Source organism: Gorilla gorilla, chromosome 17 (assembly GCF_029281585.2).
Source record: "Gorilla gorilla gorilla isolate KB3781 chromosome 17, NHGRI_mGorGor1-v2.1_pri, whole genome shotgun sequence".
NCBI classification, from domain to species: Eukaryota; Metazoa; Chordata; class Mammalia; order Primates; family Hominidae; genus Gorilla; species Gorilla gorilla.
The window spans coordinates 41,560,242-41,573,232 of record NC_073241.2 but is presented as its reverse complement, the minus strand read 5'-3'; the positions used below and the strand labels follow the sequence as shown (position 1 = coordinate 41,573,232).

General features: G+C 45.3%; 1 pseudogene; it reads right to left on the bottom strand.

Annotated features, from left to right (window-relative positions):
* Positions 1-6,289: 6,289 nt before the first annotated feature.
* On the bottom strand, positions 6,290-9,608 carry LOC101150818 (mitochondrial import receptor subunit TOM20 homolog; annotated as a pseudogene).
* Positions 9,609-12,991: the final 3,383 nt, after the last annotated feature.

Below are 12,991 nucleotides of genomic sequence, written 5' to 3'. Positions count from 1 at the left end.
AATTTAGCTGGGTGTGGTGGTGTGCGCCTGTAGTCCCAGCTACTAAGGCGACTGAGGCAGGAGGATTGCCTGAATTCAGGAGTTTGAAGTTACAGGGAGCTGTGATCTGCACTCCAGCCTGGACTACAGAGTAAGCCCCAGTCTCTTAAAAAAAAAATCGGGGCGCAGTGGCTCATGCCTGTAATCCCAGCATTTTGGGAGGCTGAGGCGGGGTGGATCACCTAAGGTTAGGAGTTCGAGACAAGCCTGATCAACATGGGGAAACCCTCTCTACTAAAAATACAAAAATTAGTTGGGCGTGGTGGCGGGGGCCTGTAATCCTAGTTATTCAGGAGGCTGAGGCAGGAGAATCGCTTGAACCCGGGAGGCAGAGGTTGCAGTGAGCCGAGATTGTGCCTCTGCACTCCAGCCTGGGCAACAAGAGTGAAACTCCGTCTCAAAAAAAAAAAAGGGTGGGGGGCAGCGCAGTGGCCCACTTATGTAATCCCAGCACTTTGGGAGGCCAAGGCAGGCAGATTACTTGAGGTCAGGAGTTCGAGACCAGCCTGACCAACAATGGCGAAACCCTGTCTGTACTAAAAATACAAAAATTCGCTGGGCATGGTGGGGGGCACCTGTAATTCTAGGGAGGCTGAGCCACGATAATCGCTTGAACTTGGGAGGCAGAGGTTGCAGTGAGCCGAGATTGTGCCACTGCACTCCAGTCTGGGTGATAAAGTGAGACTGTGTCTCAACAAAACAAAACAAAACCAGAAGTAAAGAGGGGAAGAAAGTAGAGGGGACAGGAGGAAAGGAAAGAAATCTCCCTGACGTGAATAAATCCACATATTCAAGCATTTGGATTACAGTTAATGGCGTGGTTTAGACCCTTGAGATCAAGGTGCAATTTTACGCATCTGTAATTTTTCTGTCACTTTTTCTGTAAAAAAAGAAAATCTTTGACCAAATGGTTACACTTGTGAGGGGTGTGAAGAAGGAGAAGTGTGTCACTACTCCCTGGTGTCCTGGGCTCGCAGCCCTGAGGTCCCACCTGCTCTGTGGGGCAGAGACTGTGCTGGCTGTGCAGCCTCTCCGTTCAGAAGAGCATCCTTGGCAGACTGTGCTATCCCACTAGACACGGTGGACCAGAACCCGCGACTTGATTTCCTAAACTCCTGATGGGAGAAGAAAGAGGTGAAGAAGAAACTAATTTTTTTTTTTTTTTTTTTGAGACAGAGTCTCGCTCTGTCGCCCACGTTGGAGTGCAGTGGTGTGATCTCGGCTCACTGCAACCTCCACCTGGTGTCCACTGTCTGTCTTACAATGTGTCTGGTGTCTTACACATGGTCCTACATAAGACAGTAAGACAAAGGCCGCCGGACACACAGCTGTCATTGCTTCCCATCCACTCCCACCCTCTCCTCCACCAGTTGGGCTGGGGGCAGACACCTGGCCCAGGCTGGGTCAGTTGGATTTTCTCTCTCAGGAGCTTTGGAACATAGGTCCTGAGAAAAGGAGCTGATGTGCTACAGGCAACAGAGCTGCAGTGTCATATGTGGTCATAGCTTGAGCTATTATTGCAGTAGACCAAAGCCATGTGCAGAGAAATTACAGAAGGCGAGAGAAGCCACGAGTGGGCCAGGCTACATCACTTGGGGAGACAAGCAGACACAAGGAACTCCACAGTGCAGAGAAGACAGAGGTCTCTGATTTTCCAGCATGATGTGGCTGCACGCTGTTTCATTTCTCAGAGGCCTGAGGGAGTAACTGTTGTATCCTTAGTAAAACCATCTTTTACTTAATGTTGACTCAAGTGGGCTTGTGTTATTGGTGTAAAAAAGTGAAAAGTGTATGTCCCAAAACTAATCTAGGGACAGAACCTAATTTTATGTGATGTAATCCCCAAACTTCTGGGAAGAAACTGACTTTTTTTTATTTAATTTTTTTTTTCATTTTTCTTTTACCATGCAAGACTTCATCACAAGAAATCAACATTTTTGATTTTGAAAAATGAAGGCAATTTAATGTTAAACTTTAGTGGGGTTAAGACTTGTTCTGGGAAACCTGTTTCTCACTCACCCAGTCAAGCAAGACAAAGGTGACCTTTAATCAAACATCCTTTTCAGGTTGTATCTGGCCCCTTGATGACCATCTGATAACCACCATTTTTTTTCCCTGTAAAATGTCCCTGCCAAGAGGAAACTGTATTATTCTTTTTTTTTTTTTCTTTTTTTTTGAGATGGAGTCTTGCTCTGTCACCCAGGCTGGAGTGCAATGGCACGATCTCGCCTCACTGCAAACTCTGCCTCCCAGGTTCAAGTGATTCTCCTGCCTCAGCCTCCCAAGTAGCTGGGATTACAGGTACCCACCATCACTCCCGGCTAATTTTTGTATTTTTAGTAGAGATGGGGTTTCACCATGTTGCCCAGGCTGGTCTTGAACTCCTGACCTCAGGTGATCCACCTGTCTCGGCCTCCCAAAGTGCCGAGATTATAGGCATGAGCCACCACGCCCAGCCACAAATTGTATTATTCTAACAGGAGTCTTTTCCTTTGAATATAAGATTGTACTAATCTCATATACAAATTGTCTGAAAGTTTGCTCAGGCAAGGACAATGAGGCAAGCTCTGAGGCAGCAGATGTCTCAATGTTCTCCTCAGCAGTGGTCTTACCTGGGAACTTGCTAGAAACACAAATTCTCTGGTCACGATCGAACTACTCAATAGGAAACTCTGTAGGTGGGACCCCACAGTGTGAGATCCAGGTGATGCTGACATGCATGACATTTAAGAACCTCTGTACTCGGGACACTGAAGCTCATATAGTGCTTGTTGGATTCCTCTAAAGACTGAGCTTGGGTTGGGTTGTACAGGAGTGAAGGGTGTAACCAGAACAGGCTCCTTGCACAATGCACACAGCACGTCAATCCGCTAAGACCACCAGGTTGCAGCAGAGAAAGAGGTTGAATCATAGGGTCACTGAACAAGGAGATGGGAGGGAACCTCAAATCCACCTCCCCAAGGAGTTTGGGGCCAGGGTTTTTAAGGGTTTGGAGTGGGCCAAGACATGGAGCTCGTTGGTGGGATAGTGCAGGTGAAGTCGTCGGACAGGGAGAGGAAGAAGCTGTGTTTTCAGGCTGATCCCTTCCTCTGTGGGGTCTTCAAACTGGGTACTGGAATTCAGGGTCTGAAAAACATCTTAAGTGATCGTTAAACAAAGTCCTCATGCTCCTGATGTCAGCGATCATGTCTATAAGAACAATGGGGAGGCAAATTAATTCTCACACAGTCTTCTGACCCTATGTCAGAAATCTCAGAAACAATAGGGAGACCTATGGTCAGGGTCTAGGGCTTCATGACTTTCAGCAATAAGGCAGTGGGCCAGAGTGCAGCCTGCCTGATGCTGATAAGTATATTTCTGTCCAGAACCCAGCACGCAATTTTTGTTAATCCTGTGGGGACATATCCACATGCCAGTTTTCCATATGCTTCTTGGATCAAAGTGGCCTCTCTTCAATAAATAAATGATCCCCTTGAGAGGGGCTTAGACAGTGACCCAGTGAAAAGCCTCCCACTGTTTCCACTGTGGACTGTGGAGCTTTGTTCAGACAACAGGCCCAACTGTGGCTCCACTGGCCCTGCGATAACCCTACACTGTTGGCTGGCCTGGTTCCCCGTCCAGAAGGAGTTTAATGAGGAGGTGAACATGAGCACTCCTCACAGGGAACGTGCCCGAGCAAGTCAGCAGGACTCAGATTTGCTTGCAGTTGTTAGCCAAGCTGATCTCCTACTGACACGTTTAGCTCAGGGACAATGTCCTGTCCCCAGACAGGAGGCCTGAAAACTTGACAGATGGCAAGAGCTAGCATCTTTCTTTAGGATGAGAAGCAGGGAAGAAGCCCTCATAATTGGAGGAACACACATTCTGAGAAGGAAAAAAATGGCCACTCTTTACTAGATCATTCCTCACCAGCCCCTCCCGTCTTCCTCAGGGGAAAACTGCTTTCTCTTTCCTGTGTGCCTGGGGAAAACTGCTTTCTCTTTCCTCTGTGCCCCAGGACAGCTCCAACTCCCCCGACCCAGCACGATACTGTTATCCTTGCTTCTAGACTGGCTCCTTAATGAGACTCTTTGAGGGCCAAAGCAATGATTAGTCATCTTTGTGTTTTCTGTGTTTGGCAAAATGTATTTGCTGGATGAATGAGCTTTAACTACGGCTGGTGCAGATGTTTGGGTGGCAAGGGGAGTTGGCTAGCAGATCCTAAAACCCAGGCAATGAGCCCTTCCTGACTGTAGATTCTCGTTGGCCTCGCACGCACACACACATACACACATCTTAATGGTGATTTCAGGACACTTAAATTTCCCTTTCAGTTTAAAAAACCTTTAAATGGGCCAGGCATGGTGGCTCACGCCTATAATCCCAGCACTTTGGGAGGCCAAGGTGGGTGGCTCACCTGGGGTCAGGAGTTCGAGACCAGCCTGACCAACATGATTTAACCCTGTCTCTACTAAAAATTCAAAATTAGCTGGGTGTGGTGGCACTTGCCTGTAATCCCAGCTACTCGGGAGGCTGAGGCAGGAGAATCACTTGAACCTGGGAGGTGGAGGTTGGAGGCTGCAGTGAGCTGAGATCATGCCATTGCACTCCAGCCTGGGTAAAAGAGCAAAATTCCATCTCAAAAAAAAAAAAAAAAAAAAAAAAAAAAAAAAAAAAAGCTTTAAATGGCTATGGTGGCTAGTTGCAATGGTCCATTCAAATAGAAGAATTAGTTTCCACTGCCTTACTCCCAAAGAACGCACACATCTTACAGAAAGGTGAGATACTACTCATGTGTAGGGTCATTTCAGTTCCCATCACAGAATGCAAAGAAAAGCACTGGAAATTCAAACTGCATTGTGTCAACCTTATTGGTTCCTTCGGGGCTGCTGAGAAGTGTACTTTTGTGTTCTCAGTGCACAGGGGTTTGCTAAGGAAATGTAGAGTGTCAACAAGACCAGAGACACTGTTTTCTTAGTTGAGCGAGGTGGCTTCATTCAGGGACTTGGACATTTGCATATCAACCTCATGATTGCAGGGACAGCAGGAGCTGGCATGAATTAGGCTGGTACTTGATATGCTAATTACAATTCTCTATAATCTTTGAAGGCTGTTTGGAAAGAGAATTTAGAATTGGAGAGAATGGAAACGCAGTTAGGTTAAATGACACGCCCAAAGGTCTCAGAGCTAATCAATGGGAAATTTGCTGTGTGTTTCCAATGTGGGAAGAATACTACATGCAATACCTCCTTTAATCCTCTCAGCAATTCTCTGGTGAGTATTTTATTACTATTATTGCCATGCTGTAAGGGAAGCCACACAGAGCTGCCACTTGCCCAGACTTACTCTGCTAATGTGTGGAGGAGTCAAATGAGGTTTGTTGAGATTTTGGCTGAGGTCAATCTGGTCCCAGAAAAGAACATTCAAAGGTCATTCTTGGCTTACCAGGAACAGAACTAAGATTGTCTCAATTTTTTTTTTATCACTCAAAGATTTTAATGCTCAGTTTTTACAAACACATTCAAGTTTCCATCCAATTTTCTGATTCATAGCAAAATGTACTAGCTTTAAAAATGTGCATTCTTCAGCTTTCTCCTACACTTTTTTGCCTATTTTTCAAAACTGAGCACTGGGTATTTTTAACTTAAGTGATATTATGTTATATGTGCATTTTAATTGCATGTTTTTCGGAAGAAATGAAATCCATGATATTTTGGGTAACTCATAGTGTACTTATAAAATGAAAAGCTTGCTATCAAAATATACTTTTCACTGGGAAAAAGAAATAAAACAAACAAATGGATCTACATGAGTTAAACATTGCCTTTGATAGATTTCAGTGCAGGACAGTCCGGAACAAACATATTTGCTCTTATTTCCCCAGAGCTGCTCAACTTCTTAGCTGAGTATTTCAATAATTATTATTATTATTATTATTTTTGAGACAGTCTTGCTCTGTCGCCCAGGCTAAAGTGCAGTGACGTTATTTCGGCTCACTGCAATCTCCACCTCCTGGATTCAAGTGATTCTCCTGCCTCAGCCTCCCGAGTAGCTGGGATTACAGGCATTGGTCACCACACCTGGCTAATTTTTGTATTTTTAGTAGAGACAGGGTTTCGTCATGTTGGCCAGGCTGGTCTCAAACTCCTGACCTCAGGTGATCTGCCCACCTTGGCCTCCCAAAATGCTGGGATTACAGGTGTGAGCCACCGTGCCTGGCCTATTTCACTAATATTTTTAACTGAGATTTTATTGTGTTGGCATTTGTTAATCATTCCACATCTTTAGCCAAGCTCTGAGTGCTTACAATTTTCTGATAATTGTTGGGAGTTTACTCAGGAGCATTGGACCACTGGACACTTGCAGTAACTGTCCACACCCAGCACTCCCTGTCGTCAGATGCTCCATGTCCTTCTCACACTCACCTTGAGCTAGTAACTCTTCTCTGAGTTGTATTTCTTCAAAGAAGATTTCTGAACAGCTTCAGCAACTTTAAGGTCAGGTCGCTTGCAAAGCTCAGCTCTCTCCTTGGCAAGCTTCTGTTTCTTTCTTTGTTCTCACAGCCTGTTCTTGAAGTTAGGGTCACTCCGTCTCTTGTGGCCTAAGTAAATGCAGTACCCAATGAAAAGGGCCCTGCGTACTCTGGCTATGACGGCACTGTTCTGGCCCAGCGTCTTTTGTAGACTGTGGCGTCAGGGTCTCAATTCCTAAATCAGCAATGAACATCTGCTGCTTAGTTCCTATTATTACTGTACATAAAAGGCTGCATTTCTTAAATTGGAAAAAAAAAAATGGGCATTTTGTACATTCAAGTTAGCCTTCTAGTTAGTTCCCGACCAAATTAACTATTATCAAGATGTTTATATTTCACTGAATTCACGAGCTGTCTGACAGCAACAAAGGTCATGTGAACATTGTGAAATCAGGAGCGAAAACATGGATGTGTCTTTTTTCTATTTCCCCCCTCATTTGAGATTTGCAGCGTACCTAACAGCAACTGATGTGGTATATTCTGTCCTTAAATTTAAAAATTAAAAAAGTAAACACTCAGGTTGAATATTTGGAGGGAAACATTGATACTTTTGCACAGCAAAAATAAATACATATATTTCTCGTTTATTCAAGAAATTTCTCAGCAACTGGAAGTGCTGCTGTGAGACTTATCCTGAAATCTGCACGCGCTGTGGTGGTTCGTGCAGGATAAACGTGGGAATGTGCTGGTTCCTACGGCAAAGGCCCCGGTTGGGGCTTCTCCCTCCCAAGCTGTGCGGTGACGCCAGCCACACATGCAAGGACAGCAAATTGGAAGTTGGTCATCACTGAGGCCTTAGGAGAGCTTGGGTGGGTGTGTGGGGTAGATCTGAGGGGCTAAGGAAGGGGCACAATGACAGGGATGGGTGCTGGCTGTACCCGGCATGCAGTAGATGCTCAACAAAGGTGGAGTCTCTAGACAGATGGCTCAGAAGTCTTTGGGGAAGGGGAAGGAGAGGGAGTTCAAAGATGAACCTTTGGAGCCCAATATCAATTTAAAGGATCAGAAAAGCAGTGTAGACAAGGAGGCTTCTCATCTCTAAGCATCTGCCTGTTCCTCTGCCTTCTAGAAGACACTTCCTGTTAGAATTTCAGGCTCACGCTCCTGGCCTTCCCTCTTCTCCCTGCTTGGATCAGAGTCTCGATCAGAACATAGCTCCTGGGAGACCCCACTGGCCTTCAAGACAGACAAACAGGAATAGGGGGATTGTGGCAATTCTTTCCCCACTCAGTAATGTGGAGAAACTGCCACGGGAGATAAGCAGCTGAAAATGTTTCCATCTATGACCTAATAAGCCAAGTCAATTTCACACACACACACACACACACACACACACACCCCATCAAAAACATCATGAATCCCGATGACATCACTTTTGCATCTGCAATGCTGTTACTATTGTTAAGGGCCTTCTAAAGCACCTTGTTAAATCAGCAATTGATCCAATCACACTGCCTGCACTCAAATCAGCGTCTGAGACAGCCACAGGCCGTGCTTCTTCTTCACCGCACCGCACATAAGCACAACCCAAGCACGTACTTGGGCTGCTGACGCTTGGCCACTGCGTGTTTCCTCACGTAGCACAAAGGGACGCTGGGCCACGCACGGTCGTGTTGTTGAATGGCAGCTGAAATGTCACAAGCAGGTTTCTTTGAGCCTTAATGGGTTTTGTTTTCCCAAAGTCTCAAAGAATCGAACCGCTTGCCCCTTTTCCTCAGTCTTCTCAGAACACTCCCCCAGGACCGAATTTAAACTTCTGGAGGGATCAAAAATCAGCTAGTTAATCAGGAGCTCAAAGCCAGCCTCTTCCTGGATCAGCGTATGGGGGTTGTGCTCCTCCACACTCACGGCCCTATTTAATGTTTTAATTAAAAAATTTCTTCCTCATCTTTTCCATTTTTAACTTGTATAGAACTCGTTTGAGTGGAACTCATTCTTCCTATGGGCTCCATGCACTCCCAAAGGCCTCCGATTCCTGATGAGCATAAAACCTTCTTTCCACCATCATCTCACTTGCAAATGGAAATTCCAGAGCTGCTCCTGGCTCTGAGAACCCCAGGGCAGACATCTAGTGGGAACTTTCCATGAGGAAGCAAGACATCTCGGCATGTCTGACTGTTGTCTGAGGACCCTTAGCTCTTTCCTTCCAGCCACTTCTCTGGCATCTCTTTCCTCTGTGCATCCTGCAAAGTCGGCCCATCTCCCTCTTGGGAAAGACCCCAGCTCTGATGGTGGCCTGGTCCCCGCAGGGAGTAGAGAATGTATGAGAGGAGGCAGCACCCCGTGGGACAGGAGTGTGTGCACCGCCAGGCACTTCGGAGTTCAAAGCCCGGCCCTGCCACTTAACAGTGTTATGGTGTGGGGTGGGTGGCTTATTTGCCTTGTGTCTTGGTTTCTTCATCCGCAGCACTGAGAGAAAAATAATATCTGCCTTCCCCACCTTAGGACCCATTACCGCATTGACAAGGCTCATTTGCTACCTTCACCATAAAGCCTTGCCAAACCTAATTACTTCCCTTGTAGGTTTTTGTTCTTGTCTTTGAAATTTGCAAAACAGAAAACCTATTTATTTTCCGATGAGAAATGGAACTATCAAGCACATCGTTTGCCTGTAAGCAGATTTATACAGGAAGCTAAATTATTGTCAGGATGTTGGCTGCGCACAGCTCAGAGGCGCTGGTGTTGTGAAGCAATGATGGCCTCACACATTCGTCTCCACTAATAATAGCTCATCCTTATTCAGGTGGTGCTAGATGCCAGGTGACGGGACTCTAAATGTTTATTTATTAAATTTTAATCCTCACTATAACTTATGAGTTAAGAACTGTTATAAGCTCCCTTTCACAAACAAGAAAACTGAGGCATGGAGAGAGTAAGTCACTTATCCAAGGACACACAGCTGGCGATGCTGGGGTCTGCCCCAGAGCCCAAGCTCTTGGCACTGTGCTGTCTCTCCAGGGAGAAGAGTGCAGCGCAGACTCCACACTGCTTTCCTCTGCGCCTCTTACCACGCACATCTGTACTGCGGGGTTAACTCCCCGGGGAATATGACCTGCATGATCTCACAGGATCTGTGCTTAGAAGAGTTTCATCCTGGGGCAGGTGCCGTGGCTCATGCCTGTAATCCCAGCACTTTGGGAGGCTGAGGCAGACAGATCATGAGGTCAGGAGTTCAAGACCAGCCTGGCCAACATGGTGAAAAACCGTCTCTACTAAAAATACAAAAATTAGCCGGGTGTGGTGGAAGGCACCTGTAATCCCAGCTTTTGGGAGGTTGAGGCAGGAGAATCTGCTTGAAACTGGAAGGCGGAGATTGCAGTGAGCCGAGATCATGCCACTGCACTCCAGCCTGGGTGAAAGAGCGAAACTCTGTCTTGAAGAAAAAAAAAAGGAAGAGTTTCATCCTTAGTTTAATACTCTGCTGTTGCACTAAACTTGAAATTCTTAGCCCATTGATCTCTGAACCTGTGTTTCTTAAAAGAAATCCAGTGGGACAATGGAGTGTATGGATGAACAGAGCAGACACATGCAAGATACATGTCTGCTGTTCCTTGCCATCTGATTTGCACACTGCATTCATGTGGCCCCTGAGCACAGCGTTCCAGTGGGCCACGACATACGGAATTCGGCAAGGCTCAATGCAAATACAAGGTAAGGTAAGGGTGTGGTGTCCATGACCAAGTAGGCAGAGGCACTGGAGCTCTGAGAGGCTATGCTTTCCTTTGGACCAGGAACTGACCAGAACTGGCTTTTGAATGCAGAAAGGAGACAGACAGTAGTGTTCAAAGATGCACAGATGGCCAAGAAACCCTATCACATCCTTTCTTACTCATGCAATTTCCCTCTACTAGACAACCCACTGTTCCCTTTTCTTCTAATTCTTCATTACTCTTTAGTAAGCTGAAGGAAGAGTGTTTGTAAAATACATGAATATCAAGAAGCAAAACAAAAATAGTTGAGTTAGTTTGGGACAGTGTTTCTACAGTTCTAGTAAGAATAAAACATAAGTATACGATATTCAAAATATAATTTGTGTAATATCTGTGATCCAGTGTGAGCTAAAAGCTCATGTTTTTTGAATTTAAAAGTGGCTTTGCACAACAGAAAGATTTATGGTCTTGTTTTTGTCTTGATCCATCACGATCTTAGAGTGCCCTTGTGCAATGCTAAGCTTCTGTGAAATGGTTTATACTGAGCAGGAGAACACAGGGCCTCGCTCAGAGGGCCAGGTGAGGTCCTAGGAACACAAACACCTGGGTGACCATGGGGGCCAGCTCCAGATGTCAGCCACAGCTTTTCTCTTTCTTGTGACATTTCCTGTATGAGATTATGTGCCCCATCAAGGCAGGTACCATTTTTTTTTTCATCCCTGCTGTTCCCAATATCTATACATGGCCTAGCATTTTTGAAGATGTTCAATAAAGAATCTTCAAATGAATGAGTGTATACATGAGTGAGCAGATGAACAGGATTCTTCATTTTCTATCCCAGTTGGATTCAATTTGGAGATGTTCTTACCTGTGGGAATGTGTGTTAGTCATGGCTGACCATGCAGGCTGAGCTGCCCGGCCTGGGCCAGTTCACACCTGTTGTCCCCTGTAATTACTGACTATCTCCTTTCACTCTCAAATGTTCTATGATCTGGATGATAAACTATATGACCACCCTAATTACAGAAGGTAGGAAGGCTTCAGAACAAGAATAATAACAAGAAGATACCAGTCAGGGGACTTCCTAAAGATAGGTGTTGATGAAGGAGGGGACAGCAAATGCTTTCTAAGCCCTCTTTCTTTTTCTCTAGATGGGATCTTGCTCTATTATCCAGGCTGGAATGCAGTGGTGCAATCATGGCTCACTGCAGCCTCAAACTCCCAGGCTCAAGCAATCCTCCCACCTCAGCCTCCTTAGTAGCCGGAACTACTGGCACATGCCACCATGACCTGCTAATTTTTTTTTTTTTTTGGTTGGTGGGGGAAAGATGGGGTCTTGCCATGTTGCCCAGGGTGGTCTTGAACTCCTGGGCTCAAGCAATTCTCCTGCCTCAGCCTCCCAAAGTGCTGGGATTACAGGCATGGGCCACCACACCCAGGATCTAAGGGCTCTTTCTGCTCTCAGATTCTTAGATCCTGCGAGATATATTATATACACACGTATGTATTATATCATATATATTATATTTTATATGTTATTATATATAATTTTTTCTTTATTTACAGGCATACCTCATTTTATTGTGCTTTGTTTTATCGCACTTTGTAGATATTGTGTTTTTTACAAATTGAGGCTTTGTGGCAACCCAGCATCGAGTGCGTCTACTGGCACTACTTTTCCAACAGCATGTGTCACTGTGTCCCATTGTGGTAATTCTCACAATACTTCACAATTTATCCTGACTATTATGACCATTATCTGTCATGGTGATCTTTGATCAGTGATCTTTGATATTACTATTGTCATTGTTTTGGGGTGCACTCATATGAGATGACAGACTTAATTGATCAATGTTGCGTGTGTTCTGACTGCTCTGTGGGCAATATTTAAAGAAGGAAATACAAAATTTACTTGTTCCAAATCCACAGTATTGAAAAACACAAAACCATGGCTAACACTCAACATTCTACCCCAATAAGGTCATCAGGAATATGTAGAACTAACTGGGATATTGTGAAACATGTATTTGGTCTTCCTCCCCCTCTCCTGGTATATAGCTCCTAAAATCCTTGGACTCTTCAAAGTGATAAATGCCTTTCTGTAGCTTCAGGATGGAGGCTGTCACTGGAAAAACCAAGACAGGATTAGAGAGTTGGGACTTTCAACCCCACCTCCCAATCTCTGGGTAGTGGGGAAGGGCTGAAGGTTAAGTTGATCAGCAATGGCCAATGGTTTAATCACTCATGCCTACTTAATGAAGCCTCCATAAAAACCCAAAAGGACTGGGTTCAGGAAGCTTCTGGATCACTGAACTCGTGGAGGTTCCTGGAGGCTGGTATGCCCATGGAAGCTCCATGTCGCTTTCCCCAAACTTCACCCTACGCATCTTTTCTTCTGTGTCCTTTATAATATCCTTTATAACAGTAAACATGTTTCCCTGGGTTCTGTGAGCTGCTCCAGCAAATCAATCAAAGCCAAGAACAGGGTCATGGGAATTCTGATGTATAGCCAGATTGGAAGCACAGGTCACAGCCTGGGGCTTTTGATGAGCATCAGAAGTATGGTGGGTGGCCTTATGGGGCTGGGGCCTCAACCTGTGTAATCTGAGGCCATCTCTAGGTAGACAGTGTCAGAATTGAATTGAACTAGAGGACACCCAGCTGATGTCTACTGCTGAATTAATTGCTTGTTTGCTGGGGAAAAATCCCTGCACATTTGGCATCAGAATTGTGTTGTGAGGGTAGAGTGGGAGGCAACTGAGTTTGCTTTTTTGACTCACCAACATTTGTT